Source organism: Anomalospiza imberbis, chromosome 8 (assembly GCF_031753505.1).
Source record: "Anomalospiza imberbis isolate Cuckoo-Finch-1a 21T00152 chromosome 8, ASM3175350v1, whole genome shotgun sequence".
Classification (NCBI taxonomy): domain Eukaryota; kingdom Metazoa; phylum Chordata; class Aves; order Passeriformes; family Viduidae; genus Anomalospiza; species Anomalospiza imberbis.
The window spans coordinates 4,475,098-4,497,057 of NC_089688.1; the positions used below are offsets into that span (position 1 = coordinate 4,475,098).

At 44.6% G+C, this 21,960-nt stretch overlaps 1 protein-coding gene and 2 long non-coding RNA genes across 25 annotated transcripts in view; all 3 read right to left on the minus strand.

Annotated features, from left to right (window-relative positions):
• PCDH15 (protocadherin related 15) overlaps positions 1-21,960 on the minus strand; it is a 626,487-nt gene that overhangs the window by 326,098 nt on the left and 278,429 nt on the right. The window lies entirely within an intron of this gene.
• Positions 1,247-3,768, minus strand: LOC137477809 (uncharacterized). The gene is made up of 2 exons (XR_011001190.1): positions 3,419-3,768; positions 1,247-1,890 (listed from the first exon to the last, which is right to left on the minus strand). It is a non-coding gene; the product is annotated as an uncharacterized lncRNA (long non-coding RNA).
• LOC137477810 (uncharacterized) lies at positions 6,245-6,898 on the minus strand. Its single transcript, XR_011001191.1, has 2 exons — positions 6,767-6,898; positions 6,245-6,647 (listed from the first exon to the last, which is right to left on the minus strand). It is a non-coding gene; the product is annotated as an uncharacterized lncRNA (long non-coding RNA).

The window sequence follows — 21,960 nt, forward strand, 5'->3', positions numbered from 1 at the left end:
ATCTGCACCCAGAGTATCAGAGATGAACCAAGAGCACCAATCCCTGGCTCTGTGTCAGTTCCCAGACCACCCACTCCTCACACCGAGTGTGTTCACCCCAAATAACATCATGATCCCGCAGTTATTGTTGTCAGAAACAACCCAACAACCACAAATCCCTCCCCCCTGCTTCCCTGGTGTCCTCAGACAACTGGTCTCCGAGGAATGCTGAGCACTGTTGCTCTGAATAGGAGGGTTTGAATCACTGTGGAAGACAGAGACAGAAAATTGAGTTCATTCTGTTGTCTTTCACCAGAAAATGAAGACTTTCCCTGGATTCAGAGGAGTATTTGCCCTCCTGATTCCTTGGTGCCTCTAGTTGAGGGCTGTGGATATCACTTAGCAGGAAGATCCTTTCTCTTACTTGAACTGAGCTCTTTTAGACTTTCTCTACACCTTCTCTGGTTCATAGAATCACAGAATATTCTGAGCTGGAAGGGACCCACAGAGATCATTCAGTCCAACCCCTGGCCCTGCACAGACACCCCAGCAATCCCACCCTGGGTGCATTGTCCAATTCTTCCTTCTCACCAAGTCTCTTTCTCCCTCTGGACACAGAGAAATCTTAAATTATCAGTGAGAGTTTCCAAGTTAAAGACAATGGCAAAGAAGCGCTCTGTTGTTGAACTCAAATCCCACACAGCACCTGCACACAGCCCATCAGACACAGCTGCCAGGGAATCATGGAATCCCAGGATGGTTTGGGTTGGAAAGGACCTTAAAGCTCATCCAGTGCCACCCCCTGCCATGGACAGGGACATCATCCACTATCCCAGGTTGCACCAAGCCCCATCCAATCAGGCCTTGAGCACTTCCAGGGATGGATCAGCCACAGCCTCACAGGAGAACCTGCAGGAGAGAAGAATTCCCCACTGTGCTCCAAATCCTCTTTTCCTCAGTTCTGGATAAAAGTGAATTTCAATGCACTTTCATCAGCCTTGCAAAAAAGCACCAACTGGCACAGCTCTGAGGCTGCTCTTTTGGAGCTCCTTCGGATCAAAGGTGGAAGCCTTTGGATCTCAGGAACAGGCTGCCCTGGGCAGGGATGAACTCCCTATCCCTGGAAGTGTCAAAGGAATGTGTGGGTGTGGCACTTGAGGACATGGGTTAGTGGTGAACACGTTGGTTGATGGTTGGAGCTGAAGATCCTACAGGTCTTTTTCAACTTTAACAATCCTATAATTCCATGGTTTCCCTTTTATTCTCCCTTTGAGTGAATGGGAATATTTAGAATAAGAGTCTTAAAATATGACCAGGAGTTCACAGTTGTGCAGTTCTGAGCTTCTCCTAAGACACTTAGGGATTAAATTCCTATGGAGACTTTGCCATCAGTCCAACCCGATGGCAGAGCTGCTGTTTTTCCTGATGCTGAGTATTGCACAAAGGTGAGCAGGGAGCCAATAATTACCTTTCCAGTGCCAAGGAGCTTCTTGGACACGGGGCTGGAGTGGATTGCCTGGAGTCAGCAGGAGCAGGAAGGATGCAGGAAGGATCCCTGCTTTTCCACAGTGCCCATGGCAAATCCCAGAGTGTTGAATTTCCAGCTTCCCTGCCTCTTTCCTAAAGCTGGCAGGTTTTGCTTCTTAAAATGCTCTGCATAGCTTGTACTTATACACTATTGGCAAATTCTTAATTGGATGAACGCTGGGCAGCAGGGAAAATGCACAATGTGTATTTAACATATTTTCCCTTACATTTCTTATCCAGCTGAACAAGGAAGATTGGAAGCACTCAATGCCTTCACCTTCGCCTCCTGGAGTCATTTCTACATTAATGTGTCATTATGTGATAGACTTTGAGCAAGGGTCAAGCAGCTCTCAGAAGTAGGAACACCATGCAGTATTGGGAAAGCTAATGGAAACATGTTTAAAGCATATTGAAAAGAACAAAGGTGGATTAAAAATACCTTTAAGTATTCCCCAAATTCATCTTTATGTTGATTCTGGTCTTACAGGAAATATGATAAAATACTTCAGACGGACCAGAGGGGGCTTTGAGAATTGTACAGAAAAGACTGAAATCATTAACATTCCAGTTTAAAGTCTTCTGCAGATAATCCCCCTTATCCCTTTTCCATCTCCATTGCTGTCTCCCACATTTCTAATTTTTGTACTGGAATATTCCAGAGCTGGATGAAATGCCTCCCAGAGAAAAGCACAGCTGCAAGCCCCATTGGTGTTTGGCGGAACCAAGAAAGACTTAGGCCATCTCCAGGTATCCAGGTCTCCAGGTATCTGCTGGAATAATAGGAAGGTGGGTTCTTCTCACACTTCGGCCATTTTCTACCTGAAACTTCCATACCTGCAACCCTTACGCAGGTTGTGGCAACAGAGTAACTGCTCAGAATTATCCTTGCCAGGCTCTTCCTGGTGGGACAGCAAAAAGAAGGAAGAAACCTGTGCTCCCCTGGCACTTCCCATCATCCCTGAGCCCTTATTTTTGCTCTCTCTCATATCACTACACGTATGCAGCCACTTCTACTTGCAGAACCACTACAGAGCCCTCTTGAAACCTCTCCTGCACTCTTCTGCTGTAATTGCCAGATCCAAGTGGATACACATAGAACATTTTGTAATACATTCTTTTGACTCATATTTATATTTTGTTGTGAAAATAAAACTCAAATCACGGTCCAGATCTCAAAATGCCTTTTCTCTCTCCCTGCTAAATGTTAATTATGCCCATGTAAATTGTCTTGATCAAAAGAGCTCCCTTTCTTTAAGCTTAATCACTTCTTATCTGTTTTCTTCCCAACTCTCCTGGTACTTCCCCATCTTGTAAATTCTTCATTCTCCATCCTTTGTATATCTTCACTAAACCTTCAGCTAGTTCCAAAATTCAGTGAGATGCATCTGTGTTCATCCTTCCTGGTCATCCCCCACCTTCCCAGCTCCTGCCTTTATTCCCTCCATGCCTACCTCACTTCCTACCATTCCCTTTTCCTCCACCTGCCTCTAGAGCACCTCCCTGGGACCTCTTCCTTTTCTTCTGTGCTTTTTCCTCCTCATGTGCTTGGATGATCCACTTCTTCTGCTCCCACCTTCCTCTCCCTGGCATCCTCCTGGCTGTCCCCATCTCCCTTCAGTGGTTGTTTTGAGGGGCTCCTGGGGGAAACTTCCAGCTGTTGAGGTCACAGTGGTCACATCCTGAATTCCATGGAATCCACTTCTTCTACCCTATGACATATCTCTCCTTACCTCTCCACCAGTACTCCCCAGTGTGATCTGCAATAATCAGCTTTCCCCAAACTTTCAGAATTTCCAAACTTAACCCTCATCTGGATGTTAGCTTTCCTACTTCCGTGTTTTTCCACAGGCAGAGATCCCCTATTCTTCAAGGCATGCTGTTCTCATCTATTTCACTGCTGGTGCACTTCAACCTCTTGGGATTCACATCCACTGGGCAGAAGTATCCATGGAGACTGAGCTCCTGCCTCAGGTGTGCCAGCATCTGGAAGCAGCCATGTATTTGACTGAGGGAGATCAAGGATCCCACATCCCTTTTTTCAGCACTGAGTCCAGGTGTTTTGTCACAGAGAGCTTTGGCTGCTGGTAGGAGACCCAGATTTACTCCTAGAGTTAACTTCACACTTCATTCCCCTCTACTGAGCCAGCCTGGATCAGATGGGATGCTGGAATAAAAGAAGTAATGCTCACAGTCCAGCAGATTCTGGATTACTCCTGTCCTACCTCCTTTGTCTCCAAATTAAAGAAAATAACAGAGAATAAGGAGTAACCCACTAGCAGACCATGCCCTGAGCACAAGGTGAACCGAGGCTGAAAAGCAGAAACCAAGCATTGCATTCCCTAAGGGAACACGGGGATTCCTAAGGGATAGTGGTGGGAAGGCTGGCAGTCCCTAGTATCTATGCAAAACCACTCCTGAGTATTTGCCCCAGCTGAACCTAAGAGTAACAGTTGAGTAAAGTCAGCCTGGGGCTAAACGGTGATCACTGTAATGCCTCAAAAAGCAGCTCAAACAAAGGGAATTTATCTAAGTAAGGGACTACAATGGCCATGACATGAGCAGGCCAACATCAAACACAGAACAGCAAAACCAGCCCACAGCACAGGAATACTGATGATCCTGCCCATTCCTGGGCTGCTGTGTTCTGTCTGACAGCAGATTAACAATAAATGGTATTCAGTAGGCTCCAAGTGGGAACCACGGGGACCATTTTTTGCATTCTCGATGATAATTGTAGCAGATCTCAAATATCAGGTTGGAACCAATCTTTGTGTAATGATACAGCAGCTTATTGATGGACAAATACTGAGATTTTGTTCACGTTGTCCTGGATTATCACAAGATCCCATGTTGGCTGAGGCTGAAGGAGCTCATGGGCACCTGGTGGCACCTCCCTGCTCCAGCAGGGCCATCCCAGAGCTCAGGGCACAGCCCTGTGTGCACACAGCTCTGCACAGCCCCAGGCTCTGTGCACAATGTGCTCAGGGCTGGGCTCTGCCCAGGGAAGAAGTTGTGCCTCCTGTGCAGGGGGAATTGCTGGGCTCAGGCCCTGCCCGTGGCTCTGGTGCCATTGCTGGCCCCGGAGCAGAGCCTGGGCCCTGCTCTGCCCCTCCCTGCACACAGGGACAGCCAGGCCTGAGGGCCCCTCTCAGCTGGGGCTCCTCTCCAGGCTGAGCAGCCCCAGCTCCCTCAGCCTTCCCTGGGCACCCAGATGCTCCAGGCCCTTGCTCAGCTCCGGCAGCTCCTGGCCCTGCTGTGCTGAGCCTCCAGAGCTGGACACAGCACTCCAGAGGTGCCTCCAGGGCTGCCCACAGGGCCAGGATCCCTCCCTGACCTGCTGCCAATGCTCTGCTGCTGCCCCAGGGTCCCATGGGCCTCCTTGGCCCCAGGACCCTCTGCTGGCCCGGGACAGCTCGGTGTCCCCCAGGACCCTCTGCTGGCCCGGGGACAACTCGGTGTCCCCCAGGACCCTCTGCTGGCCCGGGGACAGCTCGGTGTCCCCAGGACCCTCTGCTGGCCCGGGGACAGCTCGGTGTCCCCCAGGACCCTCTGCTGGCCCGGGGACGGCTCGGTGTCCCCCAGGACCCTCTGCTGGCCCGGGGACGGCTCGGTGTCCCCCAGGACCCTCTGCTGGCCCGGGGACGGCTCGGTGTCCCCCAGGACCCTCTGCTGGCCCGGGGACGGCTCGGTGTCCCCCAGGACCCTCTGCTGGCCCGGGGACAGCTCGGTGTCCCCCAGGACCCTCTGCTGGCCCGGGGACAGCTCGGTGTCCCCCAGGTCCTTCCCCACAGAGCTGCTCCAGCAGGGACCCCCAGCCTCTGCTGGTGCCTGGGGCTGTTCCTGCCCTGCTGCAGGACCTGCATTTCCCTTTTGAGTTTCAAACAGTTATTCTCTGCTCATCTCTCCAAGCTGTCAAGGCTCTATGAATAATAAATAATAAATAATAAATCCTCTATTGTTCCGGCTTCAGAAGTGAAATTTACGTCTTAAACTCCAAATCTTCCCTCTCAACCTGTGGGCTAAAATGTCACGTCATCTTTTTGACCCCTCAAGGGAAATTTAGTTGTGAAGTGGGAGCATTAGATCTATACCCAATTATTATTTTCAAGGGAGAACAGCACTGCATTTTTTGATTTATACATTTATACTCAGTGCAACTGAACTACATTAATTCTAAATCTGAATAATATTAGGAAGTGAACATCCTGCTGAGTAGAGCACGATAGAAATAAGAAATATAAAGGCAGTGTAAACATACATCTATTCATTATAGAAGCCTCTATTTCTAAATAGCCACACATTCTAGGGGAGAGGGAGAAAATATTTCATTTATTTAAAAACAGCAAGAAACTCTTACAGTGGTAAGTTATATATGAACATTTTCTTTGCCAATCAACACCTGGCTTTGCTTAGGGACATTTGTTTATACTGGGGAGAGAAAGTATTCTGGTAATTCAATAAACACTACAACAGCCTCTCCACCTAAATTCACTTTTAGGCTGAGTAATGAAAAATTTCAATGGGAAAGGGAACTTTTGGGACAATAAGCCCTGAAGACTCTCCACCGAAGACCTGCATCTCATTTTTACTAGAGCTGAACTCGCATTACATCTTGTGTTGTTTTGAGCTTTTAAACTTTACTGTGACAACCCTCATTTCTTCCCTAGAATACAACATGGCAAAGGCTGATTTTCCATTCTGTTGCCTTCCCCATGGACATTATCTTGGTTAGAGCAGCACTTTTATAAAAAGGAAAGAAGTGTTTTCTTTCCTTTGCAAGAGCTATCAGCTTTGCCCAGTGGTGATCTGTTGCCTTCCTACCTCCACCAAAACCTTTGGCTGTTTTGAGTGCATGATTTATATTCCCTATCATCACTTAACTTGCTCATAGCTTTGCTGTTCAGTACCTGGAAACCAGCAGATTTTCCTCCACCAGGCTGTTACTTGGAATTCTCCATTTCACAAATCAAAGACAGTCAAAATAAAGGAGGAAAGCCAACTTTTTTTCTCCCTACAAAATAACAAGTCGTCTTTGGGAAGATTCACAACTTCTGTCTTCAAAACACAAAATACCAGTGGATCAAAACAGGCAGAAATGGTGTCCAGCAAAGTCAAATGAGATCAAAACCAGGACAAAAATACTTGGAAAAGAGTAAGTTACAGTGAGATTGGGGTGGTGGGAATCCCCACCACCACTCACATTGGAGAGGCTGCAGATATGAAATCTCCCGTTTTCTCCCCAGCTTCTGTATGTATGAACTATTTTTTAGGTCCTAACAGGCAACAGGAATTGGATGATGAAGTCACTCTCACTGCCATCTGCTCCAAAAGAAAAGCAAAGAAACCAAACCTCCCAGAAATTCTTTGTGTTTGCAAAGAAATTCACCCTCCCAGTGTAGGGATTTTGACCCAATCCTCTGTTCATTACCATGAACACCTGACTTCCCATTTGGTCAAAAACATGCCCTTGCAAATCGAAGGCGCCATGTAAAAATAGTCACAGTGACAATAACAAAGCTAATAATGAGGATGGAGATCTTTCTAAACCATGAACAAATGTTGATTTTACTCTAAAATTAACTCATAGAGAATGGGAGCATTTTTGTAATCCTTGTGTTCATTGTTGGCTTCCTCTGTTGAGCTTTCTGGATGCTATTTCTGAGAGGGAAGAATGAGTCACTGTCTTGTCTTGCAATGAGCCCTGGGGTGGAGTTCCATGTCAGCTGGCAGAAAAGGAATTTGGGGGCAGGTGCTTTTCAGGAGACCATGGCAAACACCCAGCAAGTAACAGTGAAGCCTCTATTCTGGGATTAAATACAACATGAGAAATGAAGATGCTTAAGAACAAGGAGAGCTTTGATTAGATGGTGCACCCACAAGACCAAGGCACCCTGATAACCCTCTTGAGGATTTGAGAGAGGGACAGGAGTGGCCCCATGGCTGCTGAGGTTTGCCAGGAGAGTGTGTTCACTTGGGAATTTTATTTCCCTTCAGCCACTGAACACTCACATTTTTGAGAAAATCCATATGGCACTGAAAATTTCCTGAAGTGTCTCCATTTCAGAGCTTGTTTTCTTCACCTGCCAGGAGGCCATAAGAGAGTTGAGTGTGTCTGAGCTTTTGGGGCCACCTTCAGCAGAGAACTGAGTGTGCCTCAGCTTTTGGGACCATCTTCAGCAGAGAATCAGATGTGTTTGAGCTTTTGGGAGCACCTTCAGCACCAAGGATGGGTTAAATGGGGGTTTCCAGGGCCTAGATCATAGGGAAAATCCCCTACAAACAGCTGAGCAGTCAATGCCACAAATATTCATGCAGAGCTCAAACTCTAAGGTACCTTTTACCCTGAAATATCAGCATGCAAGAAAGTTTTTGTGATTTATAATTACCACTTCTTTCTTGAAAAACTACAGCTTTGAAGACCTTGCAAACCTCACACACTAAGGAGCTGTTTATGCCACCTCTTTACTTACAAAAGTCAGATATTCCTTGTAAGTGGAGCAAAGAGCCAGAAATAGCACACAGCTATTTCCACGTGCAGAGCTGAATATGCTGCTGTCCTCTTCAGCTCCAGCCAAAACTCAACTCAGCAACAGCTGACCCCAGTGCTTTTTGACCCTCACATTTAGGGCAGCAATTTCTACCCCAGTCCTAGAATTCTACAGCTTTTATAGCCTCCAGCCCAGAGCAGATCCAACACCTGAGGCAACCCCAGGGCCTCTCACAATTAATGACAGCACCCAAGGGTTCTCCTGATTCACCCCATGTATTTCTTCAGTCACTTAGCTCACAGGTGACACTTCTTTGTTCTGAAGTTTGACCAGAATGAGAAGGATGTAGAGCTATTTAGGGCTCTGTATTTTGGAGGCCAGTGAATAAGGATCAGCAGAATGGGAGAGCAAAGTTTCATGTTCCTCACTTCTCTCTATACCCAAAGCAGTGAGCATCAATGTCCCACCCAAGCCCAGGGGATACAGACTCCAGCAGGACCAATTTCTTCCTTTGCTTTTCTGTTTGCTGTAAAAGGCTTTAGAAGCCTCAGCACTGATTCCTAAACACACCCAAACCCCCAGGAACACAGGATTACTGAGGAGCTCCTTGAACAAAGAAATTTCATCTCCCTTTTAGAATATTGTGTTCCCTTTGCCCAGTTCAATCCCAAAATTGCTGCAGGACATGGCAGCCATAAAACCCTTTACCGCCCCTTCTGCACCAAGTCATCTGCTGATGTCCCCTGTTAAGTGATCTAAGCCTGGCCTCAATCTTCTGTTAATGAAAGAGAAGGAGGAGGATACTTTAACTGCTATTATTAGCTCTTAGTACCTGTCCAAAGAAAACATAACAAAACAGGGCCTTTAATTCCCCAGGCTCCCAAAGGGAATCAGCCTATACAAAACAAACTCACAGTGGGGGGAAAACGTTGTGATGCTCAGAGATTTCTTCCCTTAAGTGTCTGCTTGAGGAACAACCTTCCATCTACATTAATAAAAAAAAACCAAAACAAAACAAGAAAACAAGCAGTAGTGCTATAATTTAATCTTTACACTCAGCAAACTGCATGCTAACTGCTGTAATTTTATTTGAAGCTCTGGGATGGTTCCCTGGATTGAGTTAGGGTGGGATTTTGGCACCAGCTTAAAAATCGATGTGCAACAGAAGCACCTTTGTGTTGTCCATCATCTTCACGTGGTGCAGTGGGTGCTCTCCCCTTAGTCCAATTCAAATGTTCCAGAATTTGGAATTTCCTGGCAGTCCATCCCTGCAGAGGCACATTCTGCTGCTGTGCCCACCTCAGGGATGGCCCTGGGGCACAGGAGAGGGCTCCTGCACTTTATCAAAGGCACCTCAAGAAGCTGAGATAAGCCTGAGGACTTGAACCCCTAGCTTTAAAACACCACTAAAACAAACTCTGGAAATGCTCCCAAACTCCAGAACTCCCATCCCTGAAAATGAATGCTGATTTCCTGCCATGTTTTTAATAAATCTGCAAAGAATCTGAGTATTTTTTTAGGAATTACTGAAAATTTAGCTAAAATATTTCCTACAAGGTGGCCTCCAATGTTTGATGACTGTAGAAAAGGGTAACATATGTGATTGCTTGATTGCTCCCCTAACGGGATCATGGATTATTAACCATTACAGGGTAATTGATAGGTATGTAAATGGATTAGGTGCTTAAAGTTCAGCCTGTGTCCCTCAGATAAACTGGTTCCATGCACACCTGGGATTTCAGCTGGATTTTCCTCTCATATTCATTATGCAGCCTGACTAATTTAGGGAAAGGGTGATTCATGTCCCAGCTAATTGACAAAGCATTCTGAAATCTCTATGAAAGCAGGTATTTTGAGATCTAAAGAGATCTTCTCTAAAGAGAGAAGAAAACAATGCAATGTTAATTTAGGTTTACTCTTTCTCGACTTCTCTTCCAGGGAGTTACCAATCCCCTACTTTGATATTGGTCTAATTAAATAAAGGCCAATGAGAAAATAAGAACCTCTTCCACAAGCAGTCTTTCAGTCGGGCATTCTTTTCACTTTAGAATATGATTTTTCAACATAAAACCAGATTTTATAAATATCTGCTTGTAATCGACTGCTTGTAGATTACATTGTGAATGACAAACATCCATAATTAAACTTTGAATCTGGGCTACGGCTGGCAGGATCTTACTGCTTCTGAGTTTTTAATATATTTCAGGTTGCTGAAAGCTCCTGAGGGGGAAGGATCAGTACTGTTTTCCCACAAATAATTTCTAAAGAGCCCCAGGTACCCTACAAAAGAGAGGATTTATATAAGAACAAGCATAAAAACATTACATTTTCCAAGCTGTCTCAACTTTTCTCATGTCCATATCCAAATTCAGCAATATACTCATCTGTGTCCAATGCTTTTGATATTTTATTGTTCTCCACACTCTCTTCCTGCTGCAGCCACATTTCCCAATACCACACTTTAAACACTGATGGGTTATTGCTATCTAAACCAGCTGCAGGTATATTTACAAGACAAGAAACTTGGTTCTCATTTTTTACTAAAGGCATTACAACAGATTGGTGTTGGGTGGATTTGTGCAGCTGAGGCTGCCTTGAAAATAATTTGAAATGCAGAAAAAAAATCTTGGAACAAGACAAGACAAACTGCAAAAATGGGTCTCAAACACTGATAAAGTCCTCCTTTAAATTATAACTGTACTCTGTGGCAAGGAAATGAATAAATCAGAGAAAAATACTGTAAGAGTCCTTCCTTTCCCCCTTCCCTTCCCTTCTTCCCTCCTTCCTTCCTTCCTTCCCTCCTTCAACAAGAGCAAAGTTAATGCAATTTCACAAGACACAAACATGGATCATTCCTTGTTTTCCATTGGGGAAGTTAAACTTGCTGGAATTAAGAGCACAGGAGTAAATTATTGTGATATTCCAAACAGCAGGAGAACCAGGAGGTTTCTGTGTGTTAGCCTGCCATGAACGTGTGAGCATTGAGTGCACTCTTTAGAAATCACGTTCCTTCCATAGACTTTTCTACAAACTTCACCTTAAAGCAGCAGATGTTGGAGTATTTTCTAAACGTATTTACAGATATCTATGAAAGCAAATGCAATGGAAGGTTCCCATGTCACTTTAGAGCGGTCAGAAAAGAAGACTGAGCTTTGCAATGAACTGAGTTAGAAACAGAACATTTCCATGACTTGTATCAGTTATTCCTGGGAGACAATGTCTGCTGCCAGGGGGTTAAATCCAAATGGCTTTTTGTAATGCACATTTTTTGCCACTTAGAAAACTACAGAGGTGACAAGGAACATGCAGGAAATACAGAAAGCATCATCTGGGAAATTAGGCAGTACAGCAAAGCCAAGATAACACAACAATTTGACTTGAACACTTACTCCATCCCAAACCAGGATTTCTTCTGAATATTTAAATATATAGTGCCTACGGCACCCTTCCCCCAAGAATCAGCACCTAAACCAATCATTCCAAATAAATCATGGCCTGCCTTGTTTGTGCATCATTTAGTCTCAGATACTTCGGGGGAAATTGCAGAAGTAGAGCCAGCCTGCCAGGTGACAGCTTGCCAGGGAAAATAATTGGCATCGTGCTCGGAGGTGCGTGACGCCGGCTCCTCCATCATGTGCTAACAGGGACAGCTAAAACCCAGGCAGCCTCACCCTGCCAGGCCTCCAGGTGAAAATATTCCCATTGCTACTGTAACAGGAGATCTGGAGGCCAATGCTGTGCATTACATTTATTATGATAAAAAGGTGTTTATGGTGATTTATGGGAGGTGTGGAAAAGGCCGACTCTCGGCGCCAGCGTTCAGCTGTTTCTCCCTGGAGCTGGCAAAGGGTTTCAAGGCACATGGGGAGTTTAAGGAGAGGTAAAGAGCTCTGTGCACATCTGTGCATATAATAGCATAGAATGTACAGGCTTCTCAGAGAAGCTGTGGCTGCCCCTGGATCCCTGGCAGTGTCCAAGGCCAGGTTGGACAGGACTTGGAGCAGCCTGGGATAGTGGAAGGTGTCCCTGCCCATGGCAGGGGTTGGCATTAGATAGGCTTTAAGGTCCCTTTCAACACAAACCATTCCATGATTCTGTAGCAAGACCTATGCAGGAGTTAGCATAAAGTGGAACTTAATATAAAGAAAAATCCCCCAAATTTTCTCATTGTTTTAAAAATATCAGTTATGCTACACTGCCCATCACTCTACTTTTCAAAATGCTTCCCAGGATTCCAAAGCAAACACTACACTGCAAGTAAATTTAAAAAAAAATCTGTTTTTTCTCCTTACATGTGACAGATCATACATTTTTTTCCCATTTTGCAGTAAATATTTAAGACTCAATGACAGAGTCATAAGAAGCACAATTGGCAAGTAGGTTGTGCAGTGTTAAATTTGTGTCATTTTTGTGAGCAGTAAAAACCCCCAGTGCTGCTGGATTTACAAAGGACTTGCAGGGAACTCATTGCTAAGTGTGCAAAGGAGAGAGAATTCTAAAAGAGCCTTAGCTGGAAAGCAGAATCCCAGGGATTCAGCTCTAAGGCAGTTGGAAGGTGAAGAGCAGCAAACTGTGGTGCTCAGCAGAGCAATCAATGATACACGTCCACTTAGGGAGATCAGGCTGATTTCCCAGAAGGTGTTTGACAAAGCAGCAACTGCCAAATTCCTCTCGTTTTCCCATCATCTCCCCATGGGGACAATTCAGTTTCCATCCCATGGCAACTCAGTTTCCCTGGGAGCTTTTGGTCAGCATCCCTAGCCGGGGCTTTTGGAAAGGCATTTCTTTGCCCTCAGACTTGGTGACAGCTCCAAGGAAGCGCAGCGTGGCTGTAAGTAAGGACTCACTTTCCAAACAGGAGCTTGGCATCCTGCTCCAACTTCTCTGTGGTGATACAGATGCAAAATATTTATCCTGCTTTCCTATTCCAGCCTTATTTCCTCCCTTTGTCTCTCTATTACTCATCTGCCAAACTCTGTGGCCAGATTTTTGCACCTGGTGTGCTTGTGAAAGAATTCCTTAGTTCTCCTGCCCTGCTCAAATTGTTCTCCCAGCCCTCTCCTGGCACCTTACTGTTTAATCTTCTACATATTGTTCTTTTCCATTTTCTTCTCTTGGACACAGCTTTCTGCAGCCCTCTTGAATTGGTAGCAACCATCCATTCCCTGCTTCCAGCCAGGGAAGGTTCCTTCTGGATTCTCTGCTCCTTGTTTTAGAGACTTAGGATGTACAGAACTTTAGGACTTAGCATGACCAGAACACCCCAGAGGACAAACTGTATCCCTGCCATATGCAAGTATTCAAATTGAGAGTTGTCCCTAACTCAGTTAAAGACAAAAGTTGTTTCCTTTTATTCAGTTCATGGAATCCCATAAAGGTTAAGGTGGGAAAAGCCCTCTAGTCCTGCTCAAGTCCAGCTGCCAACCAGCACCACTGTGGTCACCACTAACCCATGCCTCAAGTGACACATCCGTAGGGGTTTGGAACATTTCCGGGGTAGGGACTCCACCACTTCCCTGGGCAGCCCCTTACAACGCCTGACAGCCAGGAAGGAAACCAGAATTCCTGTTTTTAGGGGACTTCAATGGGAAACCATTTCCAGGTTCTTACTGTCCAGTCTAAGGTTTGCATTCCAGAACATCATAGAGACCATAAAACCCTGCATTTAGGTCAAGAGCTAATTCCAGGTCTAATTAGGCCACTAAATTCCATAGTGTAAGAGAGTTTGTGCACTTACAGGATGATTTCCCTTAGAAATTAATTCCTGGTTTTTGATGGACACTGTATGAGCACAAATAAGAAATAAACATGGATTTAAAGTCTCTTTTCAGCCTGCTGGGAATGCCTGAGATTCACACAACCAAAGTAAAGCAACCAAGACTAATATCTCAACCGAGGGGTAGGTTTTATATAGAAGATCCTCTCATTTTCGGGATTTCCCATTTCCAGTGTGTTCCCATTTCTATATATCCACAGAAATTGGGTAACAGGTACAACTACAGGACATTTCCAAAATCCCTACTGAAACTGGTAGCCTACAGCCCCTTACAGCTATTGATGAGCACAAACTCACTGAGCAAAGGTGTTTTGCTGTCTCACCCATCCACAATCCTTCATTTTCACCCCCAAACTGATAAAAAGATCTCCATGACTGAAAGCAGCAACTTAGAAACTCCACGTTCAATTGTTTTAATAAAGCAAAATTAACATTAACAAACTTTTTAGATAAAGAGGTTTTACAGCTTTTTTCTTTTTTTAATTATGGAATTAATGTCAAATTGCAATACCAAGGCAATTAAGGGAAATAGCTAAAATAATATCAGGGCTTCATTGCCTGAGAATTCAAATGAGGCATTAATTAGTCCAAGACAATATTAAAAAATAGAACCATCTTGTACCTTATTTAAAATGATCAGCACCATCCACAGGAGCCAAATCTCAGCATCATTAAATAAGTCTTCAGAAATTAATTAAAATACTTGGAAAGTGCAAAGGCAAAGAATTCTGTCTTTTCAATATCTCTAAGCCCACAAAAAGTCCAGGACTAAGTAATAAGAAATAGTTTTGTAGCTGTTGATGCAGACATTTCTCCTGAAATTTCTTCTGCTTTTACTTGTTTGGAATGGGTGTCACTGACACAACTCCTGAGCAGAGCCCTCCTCCCTCCCCCAAAAATCTGCCTTTTATTTTTCCCTTTTTCTGCCAAGTAATGCCTTGCTCTCTACAAATCCTGCTCAACAGCTTTGCCAAGGATACAGCCACTGTTGCTATCAGCTGAAACTCAAATTTGGCCAGGCAAAGTTGCCAAAGCAATAGAAGATGTGGGAAGCCCTGGCCAGAGGAGTGAGGAGTTCTGTGCATATTTAAACATTCATAGCAGTGGTATCTCAAATTTCAACCAAGATTACACCACTTTTTGTAAAAAACTCTATTATTTAGCTAGAAAACTTTTAGCTCCAGGATACATTTTACTACTATTCAGAAAGTTTTGTTTTCATTGTACTTATAAATTAAGATCCCATCAAAACCTGGATAGTTCTGCTGGAGACATAAAAGTGAAATGATTCAAAATCAACAAGGAATTCTTCTGTGCTACTGGATATTTGAAGAAAATAATATTTTGCTGTTCTGTACTTTCCTGGTGGAGCTTATCAAAGCAGCAAAAGCCTTTTCTTTATATATATATATATATATATATATATATATATATATATGATATCTTTATTCTGTTTGCTAGTCTCTAGGACTAATTAAATGCACTCCACTAATTAAGTGGTAGAGTATTTTGATGCATAGATTTGTCCTGTTCTCTGCTAGCTGGTCTTTACCCAAGTATCCAAATGAAGAAACTTCCAGATTATATGGAAAAAGGGCAGGGTGGGGGGGAATGCACTAGCCCAGTGATAAAGATGATAAAAAGTGAATCTTCCTGATTAAGCTGCTCATCATATTCTCATCTATAGCCTCTAGAGCAACCAGAGGCGTTTCTTAATAAGAGTGCTGGAAGAGCCAAAGTTCAGAAGTGTGGCCCAGGTAGGTGAGAAATGACAAGCACAGAAAATTCCATAAAGACATGTCCTTAAGGAGTCAAGTAGCACAAATCACCACCTGAGCAGCACATTAATCCCCATCTCCTGCAGACTCAAGTGTGACACGTGAAGATCTCTCTCCCAAGCTGATTATCTGTATTTCCTTCACACCCTGACTCCAGCTCATCTCCTCACCCATGCTGCTAATTGGTTTTCATGCTCAAAACACAACAGCAGAGCCTCTGCTCCTCATCTTCGCCCAGTCCTTGTCACCTGCACGTGTCAAGTGCAGGCAGCTAATTCTCATCAATCCACTTCTCACTCCCCAGCAGCTTCTCTCCAGTTTGACCCTGTCACCAAAACTGCAGGAATAAGAGAAACTCTCCACACCATCTTTTAAGTGTTAGAGAATCAGGCCTTACTTAATTCTGGCCAGGATGTGCTATGGAAATGATCCCATCCACAAGTAACCAGGGTGTGCAGTAGAAATTATTCCATCACACATCATTCTTTGCCAGACTTTTCCCATATTTATGCATAAAAAACCCAAATAAATTCTCATTCATTGGTTATACATTGCACAATTCCTAGCATTTGATTTTCTGTTGGTTATTGATCCCTTTGCCTTCGATGCTAATTTGGTCCTCATTCTCATTGGTCCTTCTCTTATCAATCTTTTCCCAGACCAGAGGGTGAAGTCTGTTTATGTCCATTTATCTCCTCTGTATCATCTTGCTACTCCCAGCCTGGAGATGTTAAACTCTCAGAATCTGGGAATCTTCTTTTTGTGGATTGAAGCCTAGCAGGCATCACCCAGTGAAACTCAAACCCTCTTTTGAAGAGGAGTCATTTGAAGAAAAGCTTCAATTCCCCTTCCCCTTTGACAATGGCAAACAAACCCCTGACTAAAGTTACTTAAAAAAAGATTAAAACTTATATCACTTCCAACAACCTCACCTCAAGGTGTTTCAGAAAGCTTTCAGGCATCTGGGGCTGAGTGTTTTCCAAGCCAGTGCTCCCCAAAAATTGACTCAAGGTGTTGGTGCTGTGCTGTGTGGTGACATTTTTTTTGAAACACCACAAAATGTGGCCTTACAGAATGTCTGCTGCTGCCAGGATAATATTCCATCATTAATTGCTTTGTCCTGTTGGATGCAGCTTGAAGGTGGGGTCATTTTTATCCCTGCACACCCAGTTACTCAGTTATGTCCTACCTGGCCTTTTTTTAAATTCTGGAGCATTCTCTTGCACACTACTAGATTTATGAGGATTAAATCTTCCTACACAGACCATTGGAAACTCATCCTGAAAGCTCAGTTCATCCATGTATTTTAAATGTGCTCTTACTGGTATTTCCTATTTGTAGCTCTGGCAATTAAAAATCAACAGGAAATTTGAGCTACTTTGAAACCAGGTGTGGTATTACGTCTTTCAGGCAGAGGCATCCCTGGAGATATGGTGTTCTACAACCACTAAATATGTCCCAGTTTAATCCAATCAAGTCCTCCATCATTTCATTACTCTACTTTTTATCTTACACTTCTTTGCAATGGTTCAGTCCTTGATTCTTTCCCAAATGAATTCCTAATCACTGCCACAGCTTTCCCACAATATCCCACCTGTACAGGCATCCAGCTTTGTGTTACTGCACTGAGTAATTCCCTGCTTTAATCCCAAACTTGTACTGAACAAATCCCCTCATTTTTCAAATTTCAGTCATCTTTCAAATTCTACAGCTGACAATGTGTTCAACATAAAAGAGAAATTTCACCTAATAGCTGGAGGATGCTTGGTGAGGCTTCAGAACATGTCAATGCTACAATTACCTGCATCAATTCTTCTATTAAAGCATAAGAACAACTCTCAGAGGAGAGCTCTGCCAAGCTATGCTATGTCTTTGCCCAGGGTAAGGGACAGGGAAGTACACAGTGCTTCCTGCTGGGAATAATCTCCAGTAACTTGCTAAGAAGACTACCAGAAAATGAGGTTGTGTTCTTGTGGTTACTGGCATGTGATGGATTTTCCCCTCATGACTCCAGCCAGGCACTTTCTGAAGTCCAGTCTGGATGAAACATTTCAAGGCAAGAAGCTCTCCAAAGTAACCACACACCCATGTGGATGACATGATGCCTCTCCTCTCCTCTCCCCTCCCCTCTCCTCATTTTATTCTTTTCTGTCATATAGAGCTCATTTTTCCCTTGTCTAGCCTCTGCTGTCATTCCTTGTAAGCCCTTCCACCCCTCTGATCATCTTTGTTGTCCCAGCTCTCCACCTTCAGCAGGTCACCAAGGACCCCTCTTTGAGTGACCCACCTGCACCTCAGACTGACATTGCACTTTCCATTTCAAAGTCTGTGCTCTTTCCAGTGGCTCCCATTTTCAATTTTTCTTTCTTGACTATAAAAGGACATTTAGCCATAATTTTTAGCTAAAACAAAAATACCCATTTTAATCCTCAGGTTATTTCAGGGTGGCAGTGCTTCACTGTTTGACCTCCACTGAACACCACAGCATGCAGTGTTTCCTCACAGAGTCATCCAGGACCAAAAACTTCTTCTTCAATCCCTATCCTAAAAGGTTAATCCCAGTCTTAGTTCAGTTATGGTCCATTTATCTCCTCTGTATCTTCTTGCCACTCCCAACCTGGAGAAGTTAAACTCAGAGTCTGGGAATCTTCTTTTTGTGGATTGAATCCTAGCAGGCATTACCCAGCAAAACTCAAACCCTCATCAACAACAAACTTCTGAGGAGCACGAGCTCCCATGGGAATCCACAGGCAACAGTCCCTGAACTGAGAACTGGTATTCCAGCTCTCCATTTCTGTCTTTTAACAGCTGCTTTGTGTCCTGCAGGCCCCAAGTGCCCCATGTCCCCTGTGTTCCCTCCCTGCAGCCCACAGCAGCAGGGTACTGCTCTGAAATTTCCAGATCCTGGGCTCCTTTCTGCAGTGATTGTGAGCATTGCTTCCCAAGGCTCTTGTCAGTGCAAACAACTTCTGTTTGTGCCAAACTTTGCTCTGTTTTGTTAATTAAAGCCCAGCTAAAAGGCAGCTACGTTCCATTCTGCAGCTGGACACTGCGTATGCTGTGCCAGTGCCAGGCTGCATCCCATTATCCCTGGAACATCTGCCTGTTCTTGGTCAAAGAGTTCAACCACCTCTCAACACAAAATGTTTTCCATCTCAAATCCTGCTCCTGCTCCTTTACCCACACCTGTTTTCTCAATTTCCTTGAGAAAAGCAGGGAGGGCCTGACCTTCTCTGGAGCCAAGAGATCAGCAGGAGAGAGCTCTTGCAATGAATATTCATAGGTTGGATCTGCTCTGCTGATCATCGTGATCCATCACCCTGCTACTGCCTTGGAGCCAGATTTTAATTAACTGCTTCAGAATGCATTTTTTCCTTCCACCGTTTCCTGTTTTCTTTGCTACACTTTCCCCATTTGTCGGGACATCTGTCTGTGCCTCATTCGTATTTTTGTCTTTCTCCAAAATTAATATTCATACATCAGAAATCAATTGGTTGCAAAGGAACTTAAATCTCACTCCAAATAAATAAAATAGCACTTAAATAAGACAGAAAAAGTGCTTTTAAAATTGTGACTCTTTCCCTTAAAATAGAAATTGCCCACCCTAACCAGCCCTGGAACAAATGTAACCCTTGCTATTATTTCAGTGCTCAGTATTTAGTTAGAGGAGGTTCTGACTGGATATTAGAATATATTTTTTTCCCCTGGAAGAGTGATCAGACTTTGGAATAAGTTTCCTGGGGAGATGGTGGAGTCACCCTCTCTGGAAGTGTTCAGGAGGCATCTGGAGGTGGCCCTGGAGACATGGTTATGGTGGTGCTGAAGGAATGGTTGGACTCAATAATCCTGGACCTGTCTCCCAGCCCTGCTGATTCCGTGGTTTGCTACATCCTTGTCTTGTGTTGGAAATGCAAGATGTGGCTGGAGATGTTAGAAAGGTATTAACTGCCCCATCTGTTAGAGCTGAGGCAGTTATCCCCTGTTCATTGGGCAGTTTTCTTTATCTCTTCCACAACCCACCCCCCCTCCAGGAGATCTCTGCTGTTCATGGCCAGTGAGTGTCCCCGCATGGCTGAGAAAATTCCATCATCCCATGGGGAGATGCTCCACCCACGGGAGGAGCCAAGCATTCCTACCTGGACACAATCTGACTTTGGGAACACCACAGCAGCCTTTGCCCACTGCATTCCCAGAGAAGCAGCCTTCATCCCCACTGCATTCCCAGAGGAGCAGCTTTCTTCCCCACTGCATTCCCAGAGGAGCAGCTTTCTTCCCCACTGCATTCCCAGAGGGAGCCCAGGCCCATCTCCAGCAGCCCTGGAGCTTCAGAGGAAAACTCCACCCTTGTGCAGGATCCCTGCTCCAGCAGAGCCACAGCTGGCACTGCAGGAGGGCTGAGCCACCATGGAATGGGACTGCTGCCACCACCCTGACCACAGGCTGCCAGGGCCTGTTCTGACTCTGGGTTGTTTTGTATTACTGCATTTTTATTTTATTTTTGTTTTTCCCCTAATAAAGAACTGTTATTCCTACTCCCATATCTTTGCCTGAGAGCCCCTTAATTTCAAAATTATAATAATTGGGAGGGAGGGGGTTTACATTCTCAGTTTAAAGGGAGGCTCCTGCCTTCCTTAGCAGACACCTGGCTTTTCAAATCAAAACAATCCTTATCAATGCATCCACTTTCAAGGAGAAAGCTTCAAGAGAGGAATACATTTGTAAAGCCCATTCCAGGGTTACAAGCTGTGCAGAATAGTCCTTTGGAATATGCAATATTCCACACTCTTCAAAGGGATCAGCTGTGCAGGGACTTTTTGCTCCCACTCCCAGAAGCAGGGCTAAATTGGGAGTGTGTGAAGCAAAAATGGGCCTCTCCCTCATTAATGGACTTTAAAATCCTTCTCGTGCTCTTTTTTCTGTCATTGTCAAATAGCAGAAGTTCAGCACTAAATAAATGAGAGATTCTACTTAAAAAATAAAAATCAATCCCTCTTTTATCCATCAGCATCAACATTTGGCTATTAAGTATCTTCCTAGAAGCAGAGTACAGAAGTACATCCTAGCCTGAACATAGCTGTGGCACTGCCATAAAATCCTGATGTAAACAGAATTCCAGAAATGAACCTTCCATCTGATAGCCCAAACGTCTGAAAAACAAACCTCAGCACTAGCATTATTTGCTTTCTTGGGGATCACAGTCCAAAGATGGACATGGAAGCTGTGGAAAGCCAGGGGGGAAGAGCTGTGGGTTGAGGGGAGGCAGACACTCTTGTTGGGGGAATAGAGGTTGTGGGGTGCTCCTGATTAACTTGACTTGCTCTGCTGCCATAAATCCACCCATCTTTTGCCACAACTCCCAGTAACTGCTGCCTCTCTCTTCCTGTTGCCACAGGTCAGGGACATATGGGAAGATGGGAAGTGAGAGGTGAAGGGAAGCTGCATCCCCCACAGCGCTGCTCCCTGCCTGGATCCCACTTCTGAAAGCTTTTTATCAAATCTCTGGTTTTTGGAATAGATAGAGAAGAGGTGACAATGACTCTTAACCCTAAGAAAGGCAAAACACAGCCAAAACGAGCCAAAAAATTACTGGAATTATCCAAGAAAACTTGCAGCTAGTTTTTAATCTTCATTCAACAACTGAAAGAAAAAAATTAGGGCTAAAAGGAGGGAGGACTTGGGAATCTGAGACAAAAATTGAAGCATAAAACCCACCAGAACCCTAAGAAATATAAACCCCACCAGGATAAAAAAGCAGCAGGAAGCTGGTGCAGTTTCAATGATGACAGCTAACAGGAAAAAGAGAGCAGTTTAGCTTTCTTTTTTGCATGTGGAGAGTTTGGGATTAAATTTCCTTCCAGTACCTGAAAGAAATCCTGCCTGTATTCGAAATGGGGAAGCCAGAGAGGGATTTTTCATCAGGAACTGGAGGGACAGGACAAGGAAGAACAGCTTCATACCGAAAGGGCAGAAATTCAAACAAGATATTGGGAAGGAATTGTTCCCTGGGAGGGTGGCAGGCCCTGACACAGGGTGCCCAGAGCAGCTGTGGCTGCCCCTGGATCCCTGGCAGTGCCCAAGCAAGCATTCAAGATCCAAGCAGGGATCACTGGGGCTTGGAGCAGCCTGGGATAGTGGAAGGTGATCCTGCCAATGGCAGGGGTGGCACTGGATGGGCTTTAACGTCCCTCCCAACCCAAACCACCCTGGGACTCGGTGAGTCCATGAAATAACATTGCTAAGGCAAAGATTTGGGAAGCCCCCAAGGAAATATGAATCTGTTTTTCAGTATTCAGAATTATATGCAGATGTGTCGCAATATTTTTAATCACTCATCAATGCTCAGTTCCATTCACCAAACCAGCACCAAGCTGCCTGTCCCCCAAGCAGTGAAATAAAATGGATTTTCCTGATG